Raw genomic sequence first — 25,602 nt, 5'->3', positions numbered from 1 at the left:
CTCCCTCAGCAAGCCTCTGTTCTGAGACTCACCTTCACCATTACCACTGGAGTCACTTTAAAGAAAAAATAAAATTTTGTGAAGGAAAAATACACCAGAAAGCAGAATAAAAATGAGAGACACAAAGTTGATGGAAGCAGATGAGTTCCTACCCTGCCGCCATCCTTCATACTTCACACTGTTTCCTTTCATGTTTCACGCAGCATATTTCACGCTGTTTCTATCTTCCACGTATAACTTGGAGACTCAGAGCAGCTTTGTCCGATTCCTTGCAATGCTGTCCCTGAAATATGAACAGAGGGAGATGAACAAGACCATTACTATCCTGTATGCTGCCATTGGCTTTATTTCAGTACTTATGCATTCTCACTGTAATTTGGAAAAGTACATCAAAACACATTGGAAGTTAGATAGATTGATATTACCTTCATCTGAACCTCTTCCAAAGTGCTTTAACTCAGAGTGGCCTGGATGCAATCGGACTGCTGTGGTCAGCATAGCTCCCCTTGCTGGAGAGTTTTATTTTTAGATTAATTCACGGCATAGCTCCCCGGGGGTGGACAGACATCCCTTCCGGATTTATAGATCAGTACGCTGCTGCCGTTGACACAGTTTTCCACACTTGGCAATTTTCTGGGTTGAACCGAGCACAGCTTGATCGATGCAGTTTTGTGTCCTTACCAGGTAGATCGACCCTCTTGGTTAATGGCTGTCTGTGGTGGATTGAGAACTTGATATAACTAACCATTTGAGTTGATCTGACACTGCGTTATATTTATGTTCTTCTTCTTGTATTTGGAACCTCCGTCTACCACTCTATTCATGATGAAGTGAGCCCATGTATAGTACATCATGTTTGTGAATTCACACTGTTCATGGCAGCCGCCACAGTCTCTTTATTCAGGAGCTGTCAGCAATTCCCATCTTATTTTTGTCTTCACGTAGAAAGGAAGGATGGCCTCTAGGATAAAGGCCGTCCCCTTGGTACATAGTTCAAAACATGCTCCCCCTCACTACTTCACACCGCCAGGCAACCACATGAAAATATTCAGTGTGTAATGAGAGCAATGCGACCACTGGAAACATTAGGTAGCAGAATATCAGCGAGATGGAGTAACACTTCCTATGTCAGAATTGGTCAGAGTGAACCTTCCAGTAATCACTGTGTCACTGAGTTCTACAATCTCTTTCGTTTCAGTAGCACACTGCATTTCATGCTTACTGACAGGTTCACAGGTTCACGTTTAATCACGTTATTTTCCAACTGCCAAATTATTGTCCTATTCTTTTCCATTCAGAGTGCCCCGAAAATATTTGATAACTTCAGTTCCTAACTATCATGGTTACAATACATCTTTTGCATTTATCTAAATCTTTGATATCGTTTGCAAATAGTTGAGGCACAGCACTGGTCACTCTGTCATTGCAGTCATTGATTTGCGTTCAAATGATAAAAATCGATTTATCCCTAAGTCATTCCTATTTAAGGCTCAATGACCTGTCCTCCCCCATTCACATGTAGCGACATTGGAATGCTGACTATTCCCTTTCACTCCCAGTGTAACAGCCATGAGAGTTAAAAGATCTGTTCCAATTGCTGAGTAAAAGGCTCGAATGGTGAATGGCCTCATTCCGTTCCCATGGAAAACTCTTGATGGGCTGAAAAGCCAGCTTCAGTATATGGGATTAGTGGTGCTGGAAGAGCACAGCAGTTCAGGCAGCATCCAACGAGCAGCGTTTCGGGCAAAAGCCCTTCATCAGGAATAACGGCAGTGAGCCTGAAGCGTGGAGAGATAAGCGAGAGGAGGGTGGGGGTGGGGAGAGAGCAGCATAGAGTACAATGGGTGAGTGGGGGAGGAGATGAAGGTGACAGGTCAAGGAGGAGAGGGTGGAGTGGATAGGTGGAAAAGAAGATAGGCATGTCGGACAAGTCTGGACATGTCAAGGAGACAATGCTGAGCTGGAAGTTTGAAACTAGGATGAGGTGGGGGATGGGGAAATGAGGAAGCTGTAGAAGTCCACATCGATGTCCTGGGGTTGAAGTGTTCCGAGGCGGAAGATGAGGCGTTCTTCCTCCAGGCGTCTGGTGGTGAGGGGAGGGCGGTGAAGGAGGCCCAGGACCTCCATGTCCTCAGCAGAGTGGGAGGGGGAGTTGAAATGTTGGGCCACGGGGCGGTTTGGTTATTTGGTGCGGGTGTCTCGGAGATGTTCCCTAAAGCGCTCTGCTCGGAGGCGCCCAGTCTCCCCAATGTAGAGGAGACCGCATCGGGAGCAAAAGATACAATACATGATGTTAGTGGATGTGCAGGTAAAACTTTGATGGATTTGGAAGGCTCCTTTAGGGCCTTAGATAGAGGTGAGGGAGGAAGTGTGGGCACAGGTTTTACAGTTCCTGCGGTGGCAGGGGAAAGTGCCAGAATGGGAGGGTGGGTCGTAGGTGGGTGTGGACCTGACCAGGTAGTCACGGAGGGAACGATCTCATGGAAGTCGGAAAGGGTTGGGGAGGGAAATATCTCCCTGGTGGTGGGGTCTTTTTGGAGGTGGCGGAAATGTCGGCGGATGATTTGGTTTAAGCGAAGGTTTGTAGGGTGGAAGGTGAGCACCAGGAGCGTTCTGTCCTTGTTATGGTTGGAGGGGTGGGGTCTGAGGGCGGAGGTGCGGGATGTGGACGAGATGCGTTGGAGGGCATCTTTAACCACGTGGGAAGGTAAATTGCGGTCTCTAAAGAAGGAGGCCATCTGGTGTGTTCTATGGTGGAATTGGTCCTCCTGGGAGCAGATACAGCGGAGGTGGAGAAATTGATAATACGGGATGACATTTTTGCAAGAGATAGGATGGGAAGAGGTGTAATCCAGGAAGCTGTGGGAGTCGGTGGGCTTGTAAAAAATGTCAGCGTCAAGTCGGTCGTCACTAATGGAGATGGAGAAGTCCAGGAAGGGGAGCGAGGTGTCAGAGATGGTCCAGGTAAATTTAAGGTCAGGGTGGAATGTGTTGGTGAAGTTGATGAGTTGCTCAACCTCCTCGCGGGAGCACGGGGTGGCGCCAATGCAGTCATCAATGTAGCGGAGGAAGAGGTGGGGAGTGGTGCCGGTGTAATTACGGAAGATCAACTGTTCTACATAGCCAACAAAGAGACAGGCATAGCTGGGGCCCATATGTGTGCCCATGGCTACGCCCTTGGTCTGGAGGAAGTGGGTGGATTCAAAGAAGAAATTGTTAAGGGTGAGGACTGATCGTTCGGCCAAACGAATGAGAGTGTCAGTGGAAGGGTACTGTTGGGGACGTCTGGAGAGGAAAAAACGGAGGGCTTGGAGGCCCTGGTCATGGTGAAGGGAGGTGTAGGGGGATTGGATATCCATGGTGAAGATAAGGCGTTGGCGGCCGGGGAAACGGAAGTCTTGGAGGAGGTGGAGGGCGTGGGTGGTTTCTCGAACGTATTTGGGGAGTTCCTGGACTAGGGGGGATAGGACAGTGTCAAGGTAGGTAGAGATGAGTTCAGTGGGGCAGGAGCATGCTGAGACAATGGGTCGGCCAGGGTGGTCAGGCTTGTGGTTCTTGGGAAGGAGGTAGAACTGGGCAGTGCGGGGTTCCCGGACTATGAGGTTGGAAGCTGTGAGTGGGAGATCCCCTGAGGTGATGAGGTTCTGTATGGTCTGGGAGATGATGGTTTGGTGATGGGGGTGGGGTCATGGTCGAGGGAGCAGTAGGAAGAGGTGTCCTCGAGTTGGCGTTTGGCTTCAGCAGTGTAGACGTCAGTGCGCCAGACTACCACTGCACCCCCTTTATCCGCTGGCTTAATGGTGAGGTTGGGATTGGAGCAGAGGGATTGGAAGTCTGCGCGTTGTGAGGGTGAGCGGTTGGAGTGGGGGAGGGGGGAAGACAGGTTGAGGCGGTTAATGTCCCTGCGGCAGTTGGAAATGAAGAGGTCGAGGGCAAGTAAAAGGCCACAGCGGGGTGTCCAGGTGGCTGCAGTGTGTTGGCGGTGGGCGAAGGGGTCCTCGGATGGAGGGCGGGGGTCCTGATTGTGAAAGTAAGCTCGGAGGCGGAGGCGACGGAAGAGTTGTGCGATGTCACATCGTGTATTAAATTCATTGATGCGTGGACGGAGGGGGATGAAGGTGAGTCCTTTGCTGAGGACTGATCGTTCATCGTCAGTGAGTGGGAGGTGTGGAGGGTTGGTGAAAACTCGGCAGGGCCGGGAGCTGGGATCTGGTGTGGGTGTGGAGCTGGGAGTGGGGTCGGAGCCAGTACCTGGAGTGGGTGTGATGGTAGGGGGAATGGGGGTGGAGGCATGAGCTGGGGTAATGTTGCCCTCGGGGTTCTGGGGTCTGGGGATAGTGACAGTGGGGTCTGTGGGGGCGTGTCAGCAGAATGCAGGTGAGTGGTGCTGGCGGGGGCGGAAGTGGTGGTGATCATGGCAGTCGGGGTGACGGAAGTCACTGAGCGTGTGGCATCAGCGATGATGTGAGGGCCGGAAGTGGCTGTGGGAGTGGCCATGATGGGGCGGAAGTGATATCATCACTCAGCGTGGGGGTGGTAGCTGCGTCAGCCGCATGGCTAATGGCGTTCAGTAGATGTGCAGTTATGAATGTTGCAGAATATTTTGGAACAATCAGTGAACAGCCGACTTCTGACCATTTGATGGAGGGAAGGGCATCGATGCTGCAGCGGCTGATGAACTGAAGTAACTGATGGATACCCAGTTTTCATTTGCTTAGACCTTGACAAGAATGTCCTGCATCACAGGAGGTAGTGCCATATAACACAGTGGGCAGTACCTTCAGAATGAGACTGAGACATTCTCTCCATCCAGACTGTCTGCTCGGTATTCCTACTGAAGTTGTCAGAGACAGATCCATCTCTGCCAAGGTGTAGGTTGAGAATGCTTCCTTCTTGTCGTTTTCCACCATCACTTCCCACAGACTGGATGCTGTTATTTGAGGCTTCTGCCTGCTCAGACAGTGCTGGATCTGTGGAGACACGCTTTGTAATGGACATTGAAGTCCCACACCCTGAGTGCGTTCTGTTTTCTTGTCACCCTCACTGCTTCCTCTGAGGAATTGAGTTATCACCAAGGGGTGTTGCGGAAACCAGTAAATGTCGACCATCAGGAGATTTTCTGGGACTGTTACCATGAGATTTCCGGGGTTCTGCAAACAATGTTGGAGAATTGCAGGGTAACTCCTTTCCTGACTTTATCCCCGAGGATTCTCACACCACTGGTGGGTCTGCCCTTCCCGTGGGACAGGATATACCCAGGGATGATGATGCAGCTTCATTCAATATTACCCATCAGGCATGATTCTGCGAGTATGGCAGTATCAGACTGTTTCCTGACCAGTGGTCGGAAAACACAGCCCGTCAGGCAGAATTATACGAGCTGGAGAATCGATATTTCTGGCATAAGCCCTTTACCACGAATGAGGCTTGTGTGTCGTTTTTTGGGGGGAGGGAGTGCTCGAGACATAAATGGGAGGAGTGCTGTGGCTGGGGTCAAGGTAGCTGCGAATGCGATATGAAGATGGATCTGAGGGAGTAGTTGATAGTTTAGAAAATATAGTAGAGTTGATCGATGGGAAAGGCGATGGACTTGTCAAGAGGGCGGTGCCACGTTGGAGACTTGTGATTCAGATAATGCTGCAGGAGGTGAAATGAGGAAACCCGTGAAATCCACATTAACACAGTGGGATTGCAGGATCCAGTGATTGAAGTTGAGACGTTGTTTATCCAGTCATCGGGTTGTTCGGGTTTGGTGATGGAGGAAAACCACGACCTGCATATCCTTGGTGGATTGGGAGAGGGTTTTGAAATTTTCACCCACGTGGCTCAGTGGGTGTGGGTGTCCCAAAGACGTGCTTTGAAATGATCCACGAGTTGGTGCCCTGGCTCCCCAACGTAGAGGTAATGACCTTATGTGAAATGGATACAGTAGATGCCATATGTGGAAGTTCATTTAAATTTGTGACGTATGCGGAAGGGCTCTTTGGGGCACTGGACGGAGGTGATGGGTCTTTTTGTCTGTGGTGGAATGATGGAGGATAATGCAAAGGATACGGAGTGAGGTGGGTTTGCAGGAACAGACCGGGAACATTCTGATCTTATTGCAATTGGGGAGGTGGAGTTCGAGGGCAGAGGTGCGCAAAGTGGATGAGAGGCGCTGAAAGGCATCATCGACCATGTGGGAGGTGAAATTGCGGTATTGGAAGAAGGAGGACATCTGGGATGTTTTAAGGTGGAATTGGGTCATCCTGGGAGCAGGTGAACCGTTGTCGAGTAATTGAGAATAATGGACGTCGTATTTTCCAGCAAGTAGTGTGGAAGGATGTGAAGTCGAGGTAGCTGTAGGAGTCGGTGAGGTTGTCTTAGATGTCTGTTTTGAGACGATCACCAGCGATGGAGATGCAGATTTACAGGAAGGGTAGGGACGTGTCCGGGATGGTACAGCTTAACTTGAGTTTGGGATGGAACGTGTAGGTGAAGTTGATGAACTGTACAACCTTCTCGTGGGAGCACGAATTGCCGCTGATAACTTCGTCAAAGTAGCGGCAAGAAAAATGGGGAATGTTGCCAGTGTAAATGTGAAGATTCCCCGCAGCATTCTGCACAAACCATTCTGTCTGAAACTGGAATTCCCCAGTAAATACTCTAACCAACATTCTCTGTTACATTCTACCCCCGACATTAGTTGGGAACGGCCGGATGTCATTGAATTGAAAGAACTGATCAGATCTCAAGTGAAGAGGCCCAGTTGCAGAGTGAGGGAACACTGTTACGGAGTCGCCAGAGGCAGTTAAAATGGTAAATACATTTTCCCTCCGTTTAAATTTGTTCAGTTAGCATGATCGATCACAATCGAGTCTAAAAGTCAGAAATTTCTAAAATCCATTTGTCTTCAAGGAACTGGGAGAGAATCCTTCACGAAAGCAAGGTTTCACCCTCCGTGTTAGAATATGGAAAAAAAAGTGATCTGGTCTGCTCTCCAACGATTGAGTACGTGGAAGTTTCCTCGAAACCATCTCTTCCTTTGCATCTGTCTCAGTATGTTAGGGGAGGGAATATTTCTTGTGGTTTATGCTACATTTCTGTCAGAAATTCAGATTTTCACATTTGTCATTTCAGCTCCAACTGTTTTAATAAATTCAAGAATACAGTGAACGATTTTAAAATCTCTATCTGTCCTCAGTCAAATAAGTCACTTTTCCTTCATGTTGATGTACAATGTGTTTTTTTACCTTCCTCACAGCTAACGGAGTGACGACCTACGTCCTGCTTTATAAAGATTGTGGATTGTCCCCATGTGTCAGACGTTATCTGGCGGCCATGGCAGTGGCAGATCTACTGGTCATTATCCTCGACCTGATACTGAGACACATTCCCATTGTTTATCGGGAACAGTTTAATTTCATGTGGGGCATTCCCGTGTGTAATATCCACGCCGTCCTGCTTTATGCAGCCACTGACTGTTCTGTCTGGTTCACCGTCACTTTCACCTTTGATCGATTTGCGGCCATTTGTTGCGAGAAGCATAAAACAAAATATTGCAGTGAGGAAACGGCGGCTGTTGTTCTGGCAACAGTGACCGTGCTGACCTGTTTAAAAAATATTTTCTGGTATTTTATGTTCACAGGTGAATATCGGCTGGCGAACCAGCCCTGGTTTTGTGACGTGAGAGACGGTGTTCATTTGTCCCCTTTCTGGGTGGCAATCGAGTTCCTCCACCACATTCTAACCCCGTGTGTCCCATTTCTCCTGATCCTGCTGCTCAATGTTTTCACCGTCAGACACATTTTACTGAGCAGCACAGCCCGCAGGAGACTCAGGGCTCACACTAGTGGAGATGCTCGGTTTGGCACAGAAATGAGCAATCGCAAAAGATCTATCATTTTACTGTTTGTGATCTCGGGTAATTTCATCCTGTTATGGTCAATATTAATGATGCGTTCCATATGGTACCGGATGGATGTGATTGGGCGTCGACCTGTGACTGTACATGGCTTTTTGAAGGAACTGGGCTTCATGCTGCAGCTCCTCAGTTGCTGCACAAACACCGCAATTTATGCCGTGATGCAGACAAAGTTCAGACAGCAGCTGAAGAATGTGCTGAAATATCGCTTCACCCAAATATATCAATCAATCAGATTCACATATGAATCAATCCATCCGGGAGTCTCTCATTTTAGTTGAATTTTTCAGCGATGAAGCAGACTGCCGCTTTTGTATCAGCCTGTGGGTAGCGCGGGTTTGCCCATCCTTATCAGACAGACGTGTTACAGGGATATTTCAATCATTCTATGAACTCTGGTGCCAGTAAGTCAAGGCACCATCCCACTGACTGCATCGATCACTTCAAATTATAAACATTAAAAATGTGCATTAAAAATTACCGAGCAGCAGAGTGAAGGATCTTGTTGTTTGTCATTGTTTTGAAGAAGCTGAGCCGGACAGAGGCAGAGTCAGCCACAGGTCTTCGTCGTTGGGGAAGGGGAGAGAACCGGGGCCTGAGCTCAGGAGTTCGATTTAAGTTGCTCTGTCATTGCTTTCACCTCTGGGTCCCCCCACCGACCTGGTATTTGGCACAGTTCATCTCTCTACCCCGTTGCCGCGATCTCCAATCAACCTCATCTGTCTCTCGCTTTCTCTATCACTGGTTCGCACTCGAATCCTTCATTTTCACACAGTCCCAAATTTATCTCCCCCGTTATTTCATCTCATTTTCCTCCCTCACTCCCTCTGTGCACTCGCCCTTTCTCTCCACTCTCACTTTCACTTCCATCTCTTGCCAGCCCACTTTTTGTCTCGCTCTCTCTTACCTCCATGGTTCCGCCGCCCTTATCCACTATTGTCTCTCTCCAACAACTTCTCTCTAACTCTGACTACCACCTTCATATTCGTCTCCCATTTTCTCCCTATTCTCACAGAGAGTGATTTTAAGAGAGAGAGTCTCGAGTATGAGAGATGTGGAGAGTGTGGGGTAGATGGTTGGAAGAGAGAGTGTGACGGGGCGATGGAGTGGGGAGAAATGGGAGGGGCAGGAGGAGAGAGGAGGGGTTGGGAGACAAGAGTAGAAGTGGGGCAATGAGACTTTGGGAGAGACAGAGAAAGAAAGCGAAATGGGAGAATATGAGAGAGAGAGTGGATCGGGCAGGAGAGCGGGAGAGGGAGAGGGACAGAGACAGAGGTTATGGGAGAGAGATAGGGAAGGGGAGAGAGAGAGTTGGGGTACAGGGGGAGGGGTAGAGAGGTAATGGCAGGGACAGAATGAGAGAGGGTGGGGGAGATGGTGAGGGAAAGAGAGGGGATTGGAAGAGAGAGAGATAAGAGTGAGAGAGGGAGGGTGGACAGTGATAGTGAGAGATGAAGAGGAGATGGAGAGAGACTGAGAGATCGCATGAGGAAGGAGGGGGAGGTTGCGCGACAGGGCGAGTGGCGGTGGAGAGCGTGGGAAGAGAAGAGGGAGAGAAAAGGAGATGGGGAGCATGGAAACGGAAGAAAAGGGGGAGGGAAGAGAGATAGTGGGCAGAGCGAGAAAGAGATATTGTGGTAGAGAGAGATAGCGCCGTGGGGATAGACAGACAGGAGAATTGGAGAGAGATGGAGGTGGAGGAAGCAAAGAGAGAGAGGTGGGAAAGGGTTAGAGCAATTGGGGATACGGAGACAGAGGGACAGGCGTGAGATAAAGTGAGCGAAACAGGCTAGAGAAAGATGGGAAAAGGGAGACCGTGGAGAGTAGGAGGGTTCTGGACAGATTAGTTTAGATTCCCGAAGTGTGGAAACAGACCTTTTGGTCCAACATGTCCATACAGACCGTCTGACTAATGAAGATAACACTACGGGCAATATAGCACGGCACATTTACGCGATCTGCGCCTCTTTGGACTGTGACAGGAAAACAGAGCACCCGGAGAAAACATGCAAACTTCATACCGAGGCTGGAATTCAACCTGGAGCTCTGGTGATGTCAGGCAGCAGTGCTAACTACTGAGACACCGTCCCACCCACTTGACTGAATCTGAAAAACGTACGAGTGAGATTTGAAAACACGACCTCTGTTTTTATAAGTATCAACGTTCACAGTAATCTCAGCTGGTGTAGGTTTCAAACCCCTGGGGTTAGAACTATTCTGCATTGGAAACTAGCTACGCAATCAACTGAGCTAAACGGACAGAGAGGATAAGAGCGGTGCTGGAAAAGCACAGCAGGTCAGGCAGCATCCAAAGAGCCGAAAAATCAACGTTCCGGGCAAAAGCCCTTCAACAGCATAAGAGGCAGGAAGCCTCCAGGGTGGAGAGAGGGGACGAGTGAGACAGAGGAAAAGAGGGGTGAATGGAAGAATGAGAGAGAGAGGGATGTTTGGAAGGGGAGGTGGGAGAGAGAGGGACAGGGAGAGAGATGGACGGTGGGATAGACAGGGAGAGAGATGGAGACAGATAAGAGTGGGGGCGAAAGAGATAGATAAAGGGAAGCAAGTGAGAGAGAAACAGAGGAAGAATGAGAGAGTGGTAGACGGATTCAAGGGTGAGAGGGAGGGATAGGGAGGAGGGTGTGAAGAGAGAGAAGAATGAAGAAAGAGCGAGGAGGAGTGAATTGGAGATAGATGGAGGGAAAGGTTAGAGAGAAGGAAGCGGAGAGAGGCAGCGAGGTTGTAGAGACAGAGAGAGACGGAGGGAAGACAGACATGACCGGAAGAAATTGAGATAGAGAGGAGGAGAGAGAGATGAGTGGTGAGAGTGGGTATCGACAGGGGGTCGGGGCAGACAAAAAAGAGCGGAGACAGAGGCAGCTGTGGAGACAGAGAGAGGTGGATGGGGAGAGAGAAAGACTGGTGGGTCAAGAGAGATATAGAAAATGAGGGTTGTAGAGAGTGAGGCGCGGTGACAGAAGGAGACAGGGAGGGATTTGAGGGAGAGATGTTGGTGGGGAGAGATGGTAGGGGTAGAGAGACGGAGAGGGTGGAGAGAGAGGTGAGGGACAGAAAATGGAAGGAGAGAGAAAGAGAGTGGGGAGGTGTAAGAGAGGTGGAGAGAGAGGGGTTTGGAGAGAAAGGTGTAGAGGGCGAGGGAGAGAGAGGAAGGCACGGGTTAGAGAGACGGTGAAAGTGAGAAGAGGGGGGAGGAATGGAAGGGGACAGAGGACAAGACAGAGAGAAAGTGCAGAGAGAGGGAGGGGAGAGAGAGGGAAGGAGAGAGAGGGAAGAGGCTGAGTAGAAGTTCGTGGAAGAGAGAGATATGGAGAGTGGAAGAAGACAGACGGAAGGGGTAGAGATAGGGAGGGAGGTAGGATTAGAGATTGAAGGGGGGAAGAGAGAATGATTGCGGGGCAGACACCGAGAGAGACCGAGAGAGCGAGACAAACAGGAGAGAGATGAGAGAATGCGACAGTGGGGGAGGACAGGAGGTTGAGAGAAGGGACGGAGAGGGATACGGGGAGGGAGAGTGAATGGTTAAGGTAGGGTGTGAGGGAGTAGAGAGAGAGGGAGGGATGAGGGAGATTGGGTTGAAAGAGACTGGGGAGAGGAGCATGACGGCAGAAGAGAGAGAGGGAGAGAAAAGTAAGAGAGATGAGGAGAGATCGAGACACGGAGCAAGACAGGTGGGTGAGAGAGTGGGTAGAGACAGAGAATGGAGAAAGTGAGAAAGGGCAGAGAGCGACAGCAAAGGGGAAGATAGAGGGGAGAGGCAGAGAAAAAGAGGGAGGGAAAGGGGAAAGAGAGATTGGGAGGCTGGGACAAGTGGAGAGATAGTTCGTTGAGAGAGAGTGAGTGGAGAGAGGAAGATAGACAGACGTGAGAGAGGGAGAGACGTGAAGGCAGAGAGATGAGGGATAGATAAAGAGGTAGGCCGGAGAGAGACAGAGAGGGAAAGGAAGAGTCGGCTCAGATAGAGGGATAGAGAATGGTAGAGTTACAGGGAGGCACGAATGGCAGGGAGAGAAAGCGAGGAGGGTAGAGACAGCGAGCGAGAGGCTTGAGAGAGTGAGAGGAGAGGGGGAAAGAGAGAGGGCGGATGGGAGAGAGTTTGGGATGGAGAGAAAATTAAAGGGGGAGAAAGAGAGACAGGGGGTGGCACGGCGTAGGAGAGGAGAAAGAGAGGGAGGGGAAAACAGAGAAAGAGAGATGGAGGGAAGAGAGAATGAGGGAGAAGCGAAACGCAGTCAGCAAAGTTGACAGAGAGAGAGTGGGAAGAGCAGAGAGCGAAAACCACATGTGGAACAGAAGAGGGAAGAGGACAGACAGGGAGCGAGGGGTTTAGAAAGAGAGTGGTTAGAGAGATACAGGCTGGAAGAGAGAGAGGGTGGATTGGAGAGACAGAGTGTTGAAAGAGAGTGAAAGCCAGTGAGAGGAGGAGGGCGAGAAAGAGAGAGGAGAGAGAGGGAATTGTGGACGTAGAGAAGGCCGAAGAGAGTGAGAAGGAGAGTTGGAGGAACGAAAGGGGGAAAGAGAGGGTGGTGCGGCAGAGAGGGAGGGATACACAAATGGAGAGGGGAGAGAGGGAGCGGTGAGAGTGAGCGAAGGTGGTGGGGAGAGACAGAGAGGCAGAGATAAAGAGATGGAGGGGGTACAGACACGGAGAAGGAGAGGATAGAGACGGACGAGGGAGAGAAAGAGAGGCAGGGCTGAGAGACATTTGGGAGAGGAAGGCGGGAGAGAGAGAGGGAGGAGCAAAAGAGAGAGAGGGAAGTCGTGCAAAAGAGGCAGCTTGACGAGACAGAGAGGGACAGAGACAGAGGGGGTTTCAAAGAGATAGGACAGCGAATAGCAGACAGAGAGAGAGGGAGATGAATAGAGAGACTGGGAGGGAGGAGCAGTGTAGCGAGAGAGTAGAGAGAGAGCGACAGAGAGAAGGAGTCCGAGAGAGAGAGTGATGGAGAGAGCTGGAGTAGAGAGAGGGAGAGGGTGAGGGAGAGCGGATGTCATGGTGCGTGGAGAGAGGCAGGGGGAAGAGAGAGGGTAGGTAATAAGAAAGACAGAGACTGAGGGCAATAGTGAGAGCGAGGAGGTAAAAGGGAAGAAGAGAGATTATAAAGAGTGAGAGAGGACATAGCGAGTGTGATAGATAGAGAGAGCTGTGGAGCTAGAGAGAGGGAGAGACAGAGTGAATGAAGAAGGCACGGCGGAGACTGAGGGAGAGTGAAGCAGGATGGTGAATGGGGAGAGAGTGAGGGAGGACTGGAAGAAAAATGTGTGAGATTGTGGAGAGGGGAAGGCAGGAGAGAGAGAAAGGGTTAGAGAGTGGGTGGGTTGAGCAATAGCGGCATCTAGAGGAGATTGAGAAGGGAACAGAGATGGAGGGAGGTGGTCAGAGAGAGCGAACAGGGTGGGACAGAGAAAGACAGAGGAAGTAGGCTAGAGAGGGAAGGAAAAGCTATCGAGAGAGACAGGGAGGGAGTTAGAGAGAGAGAGAGATCATACGTGAAGGGGAGACAAAGTGCAAAGAGTGAGGGGGCAGATGGAGGGAGAGAGAGAGACAAAGAGAACTGTGGTTACATGGAGAGAAGTTGAGAGAAAGTAGATGGGGGCGCGGAGAGAGAGGGAGGTGGAAGAGAGAGGGAGGGAAGAGGGAGGGAGAGGGAGAGGAGAGGGAGTTCGGAGCAAAACACGCAGCTAAGGGAGAGAGAAAGATAGATGCAGAGGAAGGGGAGAGAGAAAGGACAGTCTGTTGCTGAAAAAGAGAGATAGTTTTAGAGAGAAGAATGGGAGGGGGAGACTGAGAGAAAAAGAGATTGGGGAGCGAGAGACAGAGGAGAGGACAGAGAGGGCTGGGTGGAGAGAAGGAAGCAGATGGGAAGAGAAACCTGGGGGAATGATCGAGAGAGAAAGAGCGGGTGGTAGTGTGAGAGAGTGAGAGATTGAGAGGAAGAGGTGAGGGGTGAAAAGAGTGAATGGGAATGAGGGGGAGAAAGACGAAGGCATCGAAGGAGGAAAGGAGATAAAAAGAAACTGAGGGGGAAGAAAGAGACGCTGGTGGGTGAGACAGAGAAGAGAGGGAGATGACAGAGAGGGACGGAGCTGGGGAAGACAGGCAGAGTGCAGACAAAGACAGGCAGCCGAGAAGAGAGGGTGTCTGAGGGGCGAGATAGAAACAGACGCGAGAGAGAGAGGTGGAGGTGTATCGAGCGAGGGAGAGTTTTGGATAGTGACAGTGGGAATCGAAAGAGAGTGAGGGGAGGAGAGATAATTTGGACGGGTAGAGAGAGAGAGATGGACGGCTGTGGAGAGAGAAGGCAGACGGTGAGAGAGGAAGAGAGAGCCGTGGGGAACGAGAGACACAGAAAGACGTAGTGGGGTACAGAGAGGAGGGCGAGTTTACAGAATGGGAGAAGAGCAGGAAAGAATAGAGAGAGGCGTCAGAGAGCGAGAGGGTGATGGGCGACAGGGAGGGGGCGAGATAAAGGGGGGGGAAGAGAGAGTGATGAGGGAGAGGGAGAGGGAATAATGGAGACAGAGATATTGGGTTGGGGCGACACAGAGTGGCAGAAGTGGAAAAAGAGAATACGGAGGGTAGGAGAGATGGGGACATGTGGAAGAGAGGGGGAGTGGGAGCGAGAAGGAGTGGTGAGAGGGAAAGTGGGCGAGAGAGAGATGGAAGGTGCAGAGAGAAAAGTCGAGAAACGTAGACAGCGAGATAGCGAGGCTGAGACCGGGTGGAGAGAGAGTGGGAGTATGGCATGAGACAGACAGGAAGGTGAAAGATATTGAGTCTTAATAAAATTTTGGAAAGCGTGATGACAGAGTGAGAAGACAGGTATCAAAAGAGAGACAATTGGAGTGGATAGAGAGCGAATGAAGTCGAAAAGGAGAGATGAAATGGGCTGGCAGACAGAGGGGGGAAGAACAAGAGAGAGGGCGGGGTTATAGACAGAAGGAGGGCACGAGAGGGGCTGAGTGATGTTTAAGAAAGAAAGTGGGGAGAGAGAGAGGCGAGAAAGAGTTGGAGAGAGAATGGTTAGAGGAAGGGGGTGGAGAGAGGAATGAGTGGGGAGACCCAGAAAAGCCAGGGGAGAGCGAGTTAGATGTGGAGGTAGAAAGAGAGAAGTGGGGGACGAGAGAGAGCGAAAGAGGGGTTGGCAGAGAGAGAAGGAGAGGGACGTATGGAGAGCGAGTGAGAGAGAGGAGGCAGTGAGGAGCGAAGTAGAAGGGAAGAGAGGGGGAAGGAGAGAGAAAGGGATAAGTAGGCTGTGGAGAGAGAGGTGTTAAGAGAGAAACGGGGGAGTGGGGAGTGAGAGTGCGGGGATGGAGTGAGGCAGAGAGAAACAAACCAGGGGAGAGAGTCGGAGACAGGGGCGGTTAAGAGAGGCGGGGACGGCGGGTTTGGTGAGAGAGACATGTAGAAAACGACAGAGTGAGGGAAGCGGAGAGACAGTTAAAGAGCGAGTGGGAGACAGAGTGTGAGGTGGAAGAAGGAAACGGAGAGATTGGGGACAGAGAGGAGGGGCGAACGACAAAATGGGGCCGAGAGAGAGTAAGAGGAAGTGAAGAGAGAGATGCGGAGCGTGGACTGATTTTGGAGAGACAGGCGGAACGAGAGAGAATGAGTGGGAGGTGGGGGAGGGAGACGGCGGAGGAGAGTGGCAGCGACAGGCGACAGAATAGGGGTGAGAAAGAGGGAACTAACAGAGAGAGAGGCGTGCAGAGAGAGAGGGGGAAATTGAGAGAAATAGAGATAGGAAGGTTAGGGGAGGTGTGAGAAAGAGAGAGAGGGTGGATAGACAAAGAGAGTGAGGTGGAAGAGAAAGAGAGAGTGATAAGGGATAGAGAGACGTGAAGAGCGAGAGAGAGAGAGGCGAGAAAGAGTGAGTGGAAGGAAGGAAGGAGGGAAACAGCGGTGGAGAGTGAGAGGAAGATGTGAGAGAGAAGCGGTGAGAAAGAGGGAGGGTCAGAAAGAGAGTGAAGGTGCAGAGTGAAAGAGAGGGAAAGTGGGAGAGAGGGAGGCTGAGAGACGGGGAACAAAGAGAGGGCGGATGGTGAGAGAAAGACGGAGATGGAACAGAGAGAAAGAGAAAAATCGCAGAGATATCGAGAGATAGTGAGGCCGCGAGAGAGTATAGAGAGGGAGGGGTGGAGAGAGAGATGCAGGTGTGAGGAACGAAATAGAGAGGTGGGGCCAATGAGCAGAAAAGAGAGAGGGAGTGGAGAGAGACAGTTCGGGAGAAGTTTACTGAGAGGGAGTTGGGAGAGAGAGGGAAAGGGGGAGTGAGAGACAGGGAGAAGGAGAGATAGAGCGGGAAGGAGATAGAGAGAGGAGTGGAGAGGGGGGAAGTGAGGCGGAGAGAGAGAATGTCGGCAATATAGAGATATGAGTTGAGAGATACTGAGGGTAAGAAGAGAGAGAAGTAGGGATGCTGGGAGAGAGAGACGACAGAGAAAGGGGTTGAAGAGAGAAAGAATAGGGAAGGGGAGTGAAAGAGAGAGTGTGAGGATGGGAGAGAGAGTGAATGACGGGCTAGAGACAGATTGAAGTGGACAGAGAATGAGAGTGAGGAAGGAGAAAATACAGAGACGGGGATAGAGGATAAATAAAGGGAAGGTGCAGACAGAAGGACAGGAAAGCTGGAGAGAGGGAGATTGAGAGAGAGAGGGAAGTGGGCGAGTGAGAGAGAGGGAAGTGGGCGAGTGAGAGGGAGGGGATGAAGAGAGTGAGCGAGGGAGAGAGACAAGGAAGGGGAAGAGAGTGTCGCTGGAGAGGGATTTAAGAGAGGCTAAAGGGAGAGAGAAAGAGGATGAGATATAGAAGCTGAAAGAGACAGACAATGGAGGGGATAGACAGTTAAAGTGGGAATGGGGGATAGAGAGGTTGAGAGAGTGAGGTGGAAGAGGAAGAGTAAATGATTGGGGACAGAGAGGGGGGGGGAAAACGAGAGAAAGCAGTGAGAAAGGGTGAGCGGGAGAAACAGAGAGGGATACGGCCGGGGAGAATGAGAGAGAGAGAGAGGCAAGAGAGAAGGGGTGAGAAAGAGGGAGACGTCAGAGATAGAGGGATGGTGCAGAAGAGAAAAGGAGGAAAAGTGGGAGAGAGAAGCAGTCTTGGAGAGTGGGAGAAAGAACGTGAGGGCGCAGAGAGAGAAAAAGTGTTGGGGAGAGAATGAAGGACGTGAGAGTGAATGAGCGAGTGGAGAGAATGGGAGAGAGAAGCAGTGCGGAGAGAGCCTTAGGGGTGGAGAAAGATAGGCATTTGGGGAGTGAGATTAAGAGGTGGGGACCGAGACAGGGAGAATGGGGTTGGAGAGAGAAAAAGAGAAGAAGGGAAGGAAACAGACGGAGGGAGAGTGTGGAAGAGAGACACTGGTAGGGCCAAAGAGACAGAGAATGAGGGGGAGGTAGAGAGACAAAGGGGGAGAGCGGGAGATTGAGGGATGTGAGAGGTATGGGGACGTGGAAGATGAGAGAGAGGCGGAGAGATGGAGTGGAGACGGATAGACAGAAATTGGGAAGAGGGTAGGGAGAGAGATATAGACAGGGAGGTGGGGATAGACAGAACAGAGGGATAGAGTGGGACAGGTGTAGAGAGAGAATGCAGCAGAGAAAGGGAGCGGGAGAGCGTGAAAGGAAGCGGATGAGGGGTGGAGAGAGAGGGAGGAGGGAAGAAAGAGGGATGGTGCGCGATGAGAGAGGGGACGGGAGGGAGTGAAGGAGGGGAGGCATGAGGGAGAGAAGGGGAAGGAGGATGGAGATAGGGAGGGACGTGAACGTGCGGCAGCAGAGGAGAAAGGTCGAGCGTGAGAGGGAGAAAAAGGGTTGGTGAGAAAGCGAGGGTGACGGGATAGAGACACAGCGGGGGAGAGAGAAAGATAGAGACAGAGAGCAGCGGAGAGAGAGAGACGGTGGGTAGAGAGGAGGAGGAGGTGAGAGACAAAGAACGATGGGGAGAAGAGAAGGTGGAAAGAGAGGTGTGACACAAAAGGAGAGGGGTGAAGAGTTGGGGAGACACACGGAGGGGAGGATATTGGGAAAGGGAGAGAGAGGAGAAAGAGCGAGGGATAGAGAGAGAAAGAGATGGAGGAGAGAAAAGGAGAGGGTCAGGGTAAAAGGAGAGACTGAGACACAGGGAGCAGTTACGGAGAGAAAAAACGGAGGAGGAGAGGGAGAGAAAGGGAGAGCAGGCGGTGGTGACAGACAGAGAGGGACGGGAGGGAGAGTAGAGTGAATGAAATAGAATGAGAAAGTGAGTGAGAGACGGAAGTGTGAGGAACAGAGAGAGAGCTGAGGAGGGAGCGAGAGGGAATGGAGGTGTACAACGCAGAGAATGAGAGAGGTGCAAGAGGGAAGATTGGTGGGTACAGAAAGAGGGATGAAGGTTCGACGAGAGAGAGGGAGTTTGGGAGAGAAACGTGGGGAAACAAGGGGAGAGATGGAGCGGGAGTGATTGTGGATAGGTTGGAGAGAGTGAGATTGTTGCAGAGAGGGAGGAAGTGAGGGGAGAGAGAAAGACAGGGAGAGAGAGGAAAGCGGGAGATAGCATGGGCAGGGGCGATAGATTGGGAGTTGTGAGAGATTGTGGAGAGAGTACTTTGGAGAATGGAAGGATAGGAGTCGGGACAGCAAATGACAGAGAGGGAGGGGAGGAAAACTAGCAAAAGGGTGTGAAGGGAGTGAGAGTGAGGTAAGAGTGAGAGTAAACATTGGAGGGAGAGTGGGGGAAGAAGGGGCGTGTAGTGAGATTGGTGGGAGAACGTATGAGGTCAGAGAGACCAAGTGGTGGAGAGCGGGGGTGAGAGAGAGAGACAGGGAAAGTTGAAAGGGTGAGTGGACCGAGAGAAAAGTATGAGGGGGAGAATGGGTTGGTTGCGGAAAGAGGAATGGGGAGAGAGAGGAAAGGGGAGACAGAAGCGTGTGGTGAGAGTGATGGGGAGGGAGAGAGGAAGCGAGAGATGGTGGCAGAGAGTTCACGGGGAGACTGTATAGGGGATGGGGAAGGAGTGCAGCGAGGGGATGTAGAGAGTGCGGGGAGAGAGATTGTGAGAGAGAAGGAGTGGAGATAGGGAGGCGATAGTAGGGGTAGAGAAGGTGTGTGGTGGGTTAGGAGAGAGGTCAGGATGGGGAAAGAGAGTTAGGAAGGCGATTAAGGTAGAGAGCGTGCGAGGCTCAGTGTGAGAGAGTGTCGGGGTTAGAGAGAGTGGGATGGAAGGAGAGACAGGAGAAGGTGAGAGGGAGAGAGGATATGAGGAAGAGAGATGGGGAGGGGACAGAGACAGGGAGAGGGAGGGCTGGGAAAGATAGAGAGGGAAACCGAGAGAGGTGAGCCAAAGAGAGAAAGAGTGATATGGGAGTGAGAGAGAGATGGAGACTGGGCAGAGAAAGAGCGCGGGCAACAAAGGCAGGGAGACAAAAAGGCTGTGGGAAAATCGAGAGGGAGAACGTGGGGTAAAGAGGGAGAGAGAGCGCAGTGGGGAGAGGCAGAGAAGGGGAGGAGAAAGGGATGGGACAGAAAGGGAAATTGGAGAGAGAGATAGAGAGAGTGGGGGAGAGTGCGAAGGCAATAGAAGGAGTGAAAGGCAGACAGGAAGAGGAAAAGGCTGGTTGAGACAGAGACAGAGTAGGAGCAGCGGGGGGGAGATAGAGGAACGTGGGAGCGTGAGAGCGTGTGGGCTGGGCGAGAGAGGGCGAGAGGATGGGAGAGACAGTGGGAGAGAGTGGGCAGAGAGTGGGAGGTAGGGAGGAGGGAAGAGATAGCGAGAGAGATAGAAGTGAGACTGTTATGTGGAATGAGAGAGAGTGTGGAACATAGAGAGTGAGGGAGGTGGAGAGACAGTGTGGGAGAGAGAGGCGTGAGGGTGGATGGAGAGAGAAATGGAGGGGAGAGAATGAGGGAGGCAGGAGACACTGAACGAGTGGAGGGATGGTGAATCTGTAAATCGAGGCACTTTGGAGAGACACCAGGCGGGGGGAGGCAGAAAGAGAAGAAGGGAAAGAAACACATGGACAGAGAGGGAGTGAGAGAGACAGGGCTCAGAGAGGCAGAGAGTGAGGGGAGATAAAGAGCGTCAAAGGGGGAGAGCGCAAGAATGAGGGGTGTGAGAACGAAGAGGAGAGGGAGGAAGAGAGCGAGGCCTCGCCAGTCAGGGAGTGGGGAGCGAGAGAGAGAAATGGGGGACGATTCGGGATAGAGGGGCACAGCGAAGTGGTGAGAGACAGAAAGGAGAGGGAGAGAGGGCTGGAGAGAGAATGTGGTAGAAGAACAGAGGGGCGGAGACTGAATGGGGATGACGGTAAGATGCCGAGAGAGGGAGAGGAGTGAAATGAGAAGGAGTCAGGGGGGACAGAGAGGTAAATGAGGAGAGAGAAAGAGAGGGTAGGAGGGAACGAGAAAGACAGAGAAAGTGAAGAAGTGTCCAGAGAGAAGGGAGGGTGTTAGAGAGAGGGAGGTGGGAGAAAGAGTGATAGAGGATGGTGGTGCGTGAGGCTTTCAGAGGCAGAGAGGAAGAGAACCAGCGAGAGAGGTGCAATGCGGGAAGACAGAGAGGTGGGGAGAGGGAGAGAGAGAAAGACAGGATAGAGAGAGAGGGGGAATGATGATGTGATCAAGCGAAAGGATGGGAGAGAGGAAAGGGCAAATGTCAGAGAGCGAGACTGGAGGAAGAGAGAGAGAAAGTGACGAGGAGGAAGAGAGAGAGGAAGAGAGGCAGGGAGGGATTCGACAGGGTCAGGCGGAAGAGATGGGCAGGAGAGAAGGAGAAGAGAGGGGTTTAAAGAAAAGAGAAGTGGAGAGGGAGGGAAATGAGGGTTGTGAAGGTAGGGGACACAGAGAAAACGGGTGAAGAGCAAACAAGGGGAGAGGGACAGGGACGGGAGCGAGGGAAGGAGAGTGAAGGACGGGGCAGAGACGGTCTGGGAGGGATGAGGGACAACAGGTTGAGAGTGGGTGGAGAGAGGAATGGGGAGAGAGAGACTTGATGTGGAAGAGAGGGAAGGTGAGAGTGGCCAGAAGGACAAAAGTGAGAGTGAGGAAAGAGGAAGAGAGAGTGGGATAGTGGATGAAGAGAGGGAACAGTAGAGACAAAGAATGGGTTGGGAGAGAAAAGGAAAGGAAATGGGGCAGAGAGAGGAAGAAGGATGGATAGAGACTAGGGTGTGAGAGAGTGTTTGGGCGGTGATAGGAACTCGTGGACCGGGGGTGGGTGAAATGGGGAGAGTGAGACACAGAGACAGAAGGACAGAGAGACAGTCATGAGGGAGAGAAAGATAGGTAGGTGTGGGGGTGAGAGAGGAGTGAGAGGGAGTGATAACAGAGAGTGAGAAGCGGGAGCGAAGGGGAGAGAGAGAGGGAGAGGAGAGAGAGAGATTGGACTGGCAGAGGGGGTAAGTGAGAGAGTGAGAGATGGGAAAGAGAGAGTCGTATGATAGTTAGAGAAAGAGGGCGGGTATAGATAAAAAGAGCTGGAAGGGGGCAGACGGAGAGAGAGAGAGAAGGTTGGTTGAGTGATAGGGATGGGAGAATGGGGGAAAGACATACAGGAGCGAGAAAGAAAAGAGAGAGGGTAGAGACAGAGTGGGGCAATCAAGAAAGCGAGATAAAGAGTTGGAGACGCGTGAGACACAGGGAAGGGGAGAGAAATGGAGAGAAGACAGAGAAAGAGTGGTGGAGAGCGGAAGAAATGCGTGGGGAAGCGAGAGGGAGAGAAAAAGAGGGAAGGCAGTGAGACAGTAAGTGAGTTAGAAGGAGGAAGATAGGGAGATATGGTGTGGGGAAAGTGATGGACAGGTTGAGTGAGAAGTTGGGAGGGAAGGGAGAGGGTAGAGATAAACAGAGAGGGAGGCGAAGAAAGGGAACACCAGAGAGAGAGAGACAACGGGGAGAGCGACAGAGGGATGGGGAGGGGGTAGAGAGGGAAGCGTTTATCAAGTGAGACGCCGGTGATAAAGGGAACGGGGGATTAGGAGTGGGAGAGAGAACGACGGAGGCGTTGCTCTCTTAGAGAGAGAGGAAACAGAGAGAGGGTGAAGTCGAGAGGGAGACTGGAGAGAGAAAGGGGAGAGACAGAGACAGAGAGGGGATGGAGTAGATATAGAGAGTGGGAGGGGAAGAGCGAGGGGAGAGAAATTCAAATCGAGGGGAGTGACAGTGTTGGGGAGAGTCAGAGTGAGAAAGAGGGAATGAGATGGAAGGCAGAGTCAGAGGGAGGGTTTGAGTGGGAGGGAGGTGCCTGGTACAGAGAAGGTGAAAGAGGGAGAAGAAAGATAGTGGACGGGAGAGATAGCTGTGGAGGAGTGGAAAGGGTTGGGGTAATGGAGAGAGAGCGGGAAGGAAGCAAAAGAGTGGGGCAGTGGGGAGAGCGCGAGAGAGAGGCAAGATGTAGAGGGCGAATGAGAGGGGTGCAGAGACAGAGAGAGAAATGGTAGGGAATAGGGAGAGATAGAGAATGAGGGTGCAGACAGAGAGAGGCAGTGTGGTGGCACAGAGAGAGAGAGATCGGGGAGTGAGAAACTCAGGGGAGGAAAGAGAATGGGGAGAGCAGGATAGCAAGAGGGGGAAAGTTTCAGAGAGGATGGAGAGAGAGTGTAACGGCGAGAGAGATTTGAGAGAGAGAGAGATAGAGTGAGGGGGAGGTTTAGAGAGACAGGGTGAGGGAGCTAGGGAGAGGGAGATCTGCAGAGACCAAGTGAGAGGCAAGAGAGAGAGGAAGAAATAAGAGGTTTGGAGTTTGTGTGTGGGGCGTGGAAGAGAGAGTGAGAGGCAACGGGAGAATGTGGTCGGGGAATGACAGTGATAGTTTGGCGGAAAGAGAGAGATGGAGTGGTTATACTGAGAAAGCTGCATGGTGCAAGCGAGCTGGAGTCAGAGTCAGCTGGTGTAAGCCCTTCTGTCTTCATATTGGAAAGCTGTAATACCAATTTCTTTCTATGTTCTTGTAGAGCCCATACCAGAAATAGCTGAAAGCAATTTACGCAAGAAAGACAAACTAAAATGTGTTTGGTCAATGTAGCAAAATGTAGAAATTCTTTTTTTAAATACTGAATATGATAAAAATAATGAATAAAAATGAATTAGATTTATTTCTTACAATGCAACGAAAACGAATTTCTTACAGACTCTTCAAGATTTTTTGTAAATTCTGAATTGGTGCCAAAACAGCTCAGAGCCAATGTAATGAGTGGCAAAATAGTTCAGAGCCAAAACGGCTGGGCCAAATGATCAGCGGAAAAAGGGCGGCGCCAAAAAGTCCCATTCCGAATATTTGGCAAGTATGACACGTTTGTCGAAGGGTAAACATATGCTCGTGAAGTCCAGGCCAATAAAAATGATTTTGCACCTAACCCTGAGTCTTTTATACACCATGGTGACCTTCCCTTTGGAAGTAAAGCAGGGCATGCGACTGAGGTGTCAGAAAGGGGAGCACTTTGGGGACAGCGACCATAATTCGATTTATAATAAAATAGTGATGGAAAAGGATAGACCAGATCGAATAGTTGAATATCTAAATTGGCGAAAGACCAATTTTGACGGCATTAGGCGAGAACCTTTGCAAGTTGATTGGAGGCAGATGTTCTCTGGTGAAGGGACGGATGGAAAATGGGAAGCCTTCAGAAATGAAATAACAAAAAATCGAGTCGAAGTATATTTCTGTCAAGATGAAAGGAAAGTCTGGTAGGTATAGGAAATGCTGGACGAAGAAAGAAATTGAGGGTTTAGTAAAGATAAAGAAGGAATGTATATGTCAGGTAGAGACAGGGTAGATCGAGTGAATCCTTCGAAGAGTATAAAGGAAATAGTTGTATACTGAAGAAGGAAATCAGGAGTGAAAATAGGGGACATGAGATAGCTTTCCCAAATTGAATTAATGAGAATCCAAATGACGTTTGTAAATATATTAAGAATAAAAGGGGAACTAGGGAGAGAATATGGCCCCTCAAAGATCAGCAAGGCGGCCTTTGGTTGGAGCCACAGAAAATGGGGGCAATACGAAATGAATATTTTGCATCAGTAATTACTGTGGAAAAGGAAATGGAAGATATAGATGGAAGGGAAATAGACGGTGACATCTTGCAAAATGTCCATATTACAGAGGAGGAATTGCTGGATGCCTTGAAACGGGTAAAGGTGGATAAATCCCCAGGACCTGATCAGGTGTACCCGAGAACTCTGTGGGAAGCTAGAGAAGTAATTTCTGGGCCTCTTGCTGAAATACTTGTATAATCAATAGTGACAGGTGAGGTGCCAGAAGACTGGAGGTTGACTCACGTGGTGTCACTGTTTAAGAAGGGTGTCAGGCCAAGCCAGGGACTTATACATCGGTGAGCGTAACCTCGGTGGTGGGCAGTTGTTGTAGGGAATCCTGAGGGACAGGACGTACGTATATTTGGTAAGGCAAGGACTACTTAGGGATATTCAACATGGCTTTGTGCGTGGAAAATCATGTCTCATAAAACTGATTGAGTTTTTTGAAGAAGTAACTAAGAAGATTGATAAGGGCAGAGCAGTACATGTGATCTATATGGACTTCTGTAAGGCATTCGACAAGGTTTCACATGGGAGACTGATTAGCAAGTTAGATATCATGGAATACAGGGAGAACTAGCTATTTCGAGACAGAACTGTCTCAAAGTTTGTAAAAAGAGGATGGTGGTGGAGGATTGTTTTTCAGACTGGAGGCCTGCGTTCAGTGGAGTGCCACAAGAATCAGTGCTGGGCCCTCTACGTTTTGTCATTTACATAAATGATTTGGATGAGAGCATGAGAGATACAGTCAGTAGGTTTGCAGATGACACCAACATTAGAGGTGTCGTGTACAGCGAAGATGGTTACATCAGTTTACAGCAGGATCTGGAACAGGTGGGCCAATGGGTTGTGATGTGATAGATGGAGTTCAACTTAACTAATTGCGGGGTGCTGCATTTTGGAAAAGCAAATCTTAGCAGGACATGCACACTTAATGGTAAGGTCCGAGGGAGGGTTGCTGAACAAACAGACGTTGAAGTGCAGGTTCAAAGCACGTTGAAAATGGATTCGCAGGTGGGTAGGGTAGTGAAGAAGACGTTTGGTTTGCTTGCCTGTATTTGTCAGAGTATTGAGTGCAGGAGTTGGGAGATCATGTTGCAGCTGCACAGGACATTAATTAGGCCACTGCTGGAATATTGCGTGCAATTCCCGTCTCCTTCTTATCGGAAAAATGTTGTGAAACTTGAAAGGGTTCAGAAAAGATTCACCTAGCTGTTGTCAGGGTTGGAGGATTTGAGCTATAGGGAGAGGCTGAACAGACTGGGGCTATTTTCCATGAAGTGTCGGAGGCTGAGGGGTGATCTTCTCGAGGTTTACAAAATATTGAGTGGCATGGATTGCATAAATAGACAAATAATTTTCACTGGGATCGTGGAGACCAGAACTAGATGGCATAGTTTGAGGGTGAGAAAGGAAAGATTTGAAAGAGATCAACAGAACAGCTGTTTCACAGGGAGGGTGTTAAATGCATGAAACGAGCTGCCAGAGGAATTGGTGGAGGCTGATGCAACTGCAACATCGAAGAAACATTTGGATGGGTTGATGAAGAGGAAGAGTTTGGAGGGGTATTGGCTGGGTTGGGACTACATTGGGTTGGGATATCTTGTGGTAATGGATGGGTTGGCCAGAGCAAACTGTTTCCATGCTGTACATCTCTATTCTTCTTTAACGT

This window comes from Chiloscyllium punctatum, chromosome 35, assembly GCF_047496795.1.
Source record: "Chiloscyllium punctatum isolate Juve2018m chromosome 35, sChiPun1.3, whole genome shotgun sequence".
Classification (NCBI taxonomy): Eukaryota; Metazoa; Chordata; class Chondrichthyes; order Orectolobiformes; family Hemiscylliidae; genus Chiloscyllium; species Chiloscyllium punctatum.
This window is presented reverse-complemented; position numbering follows the sequence as displayed.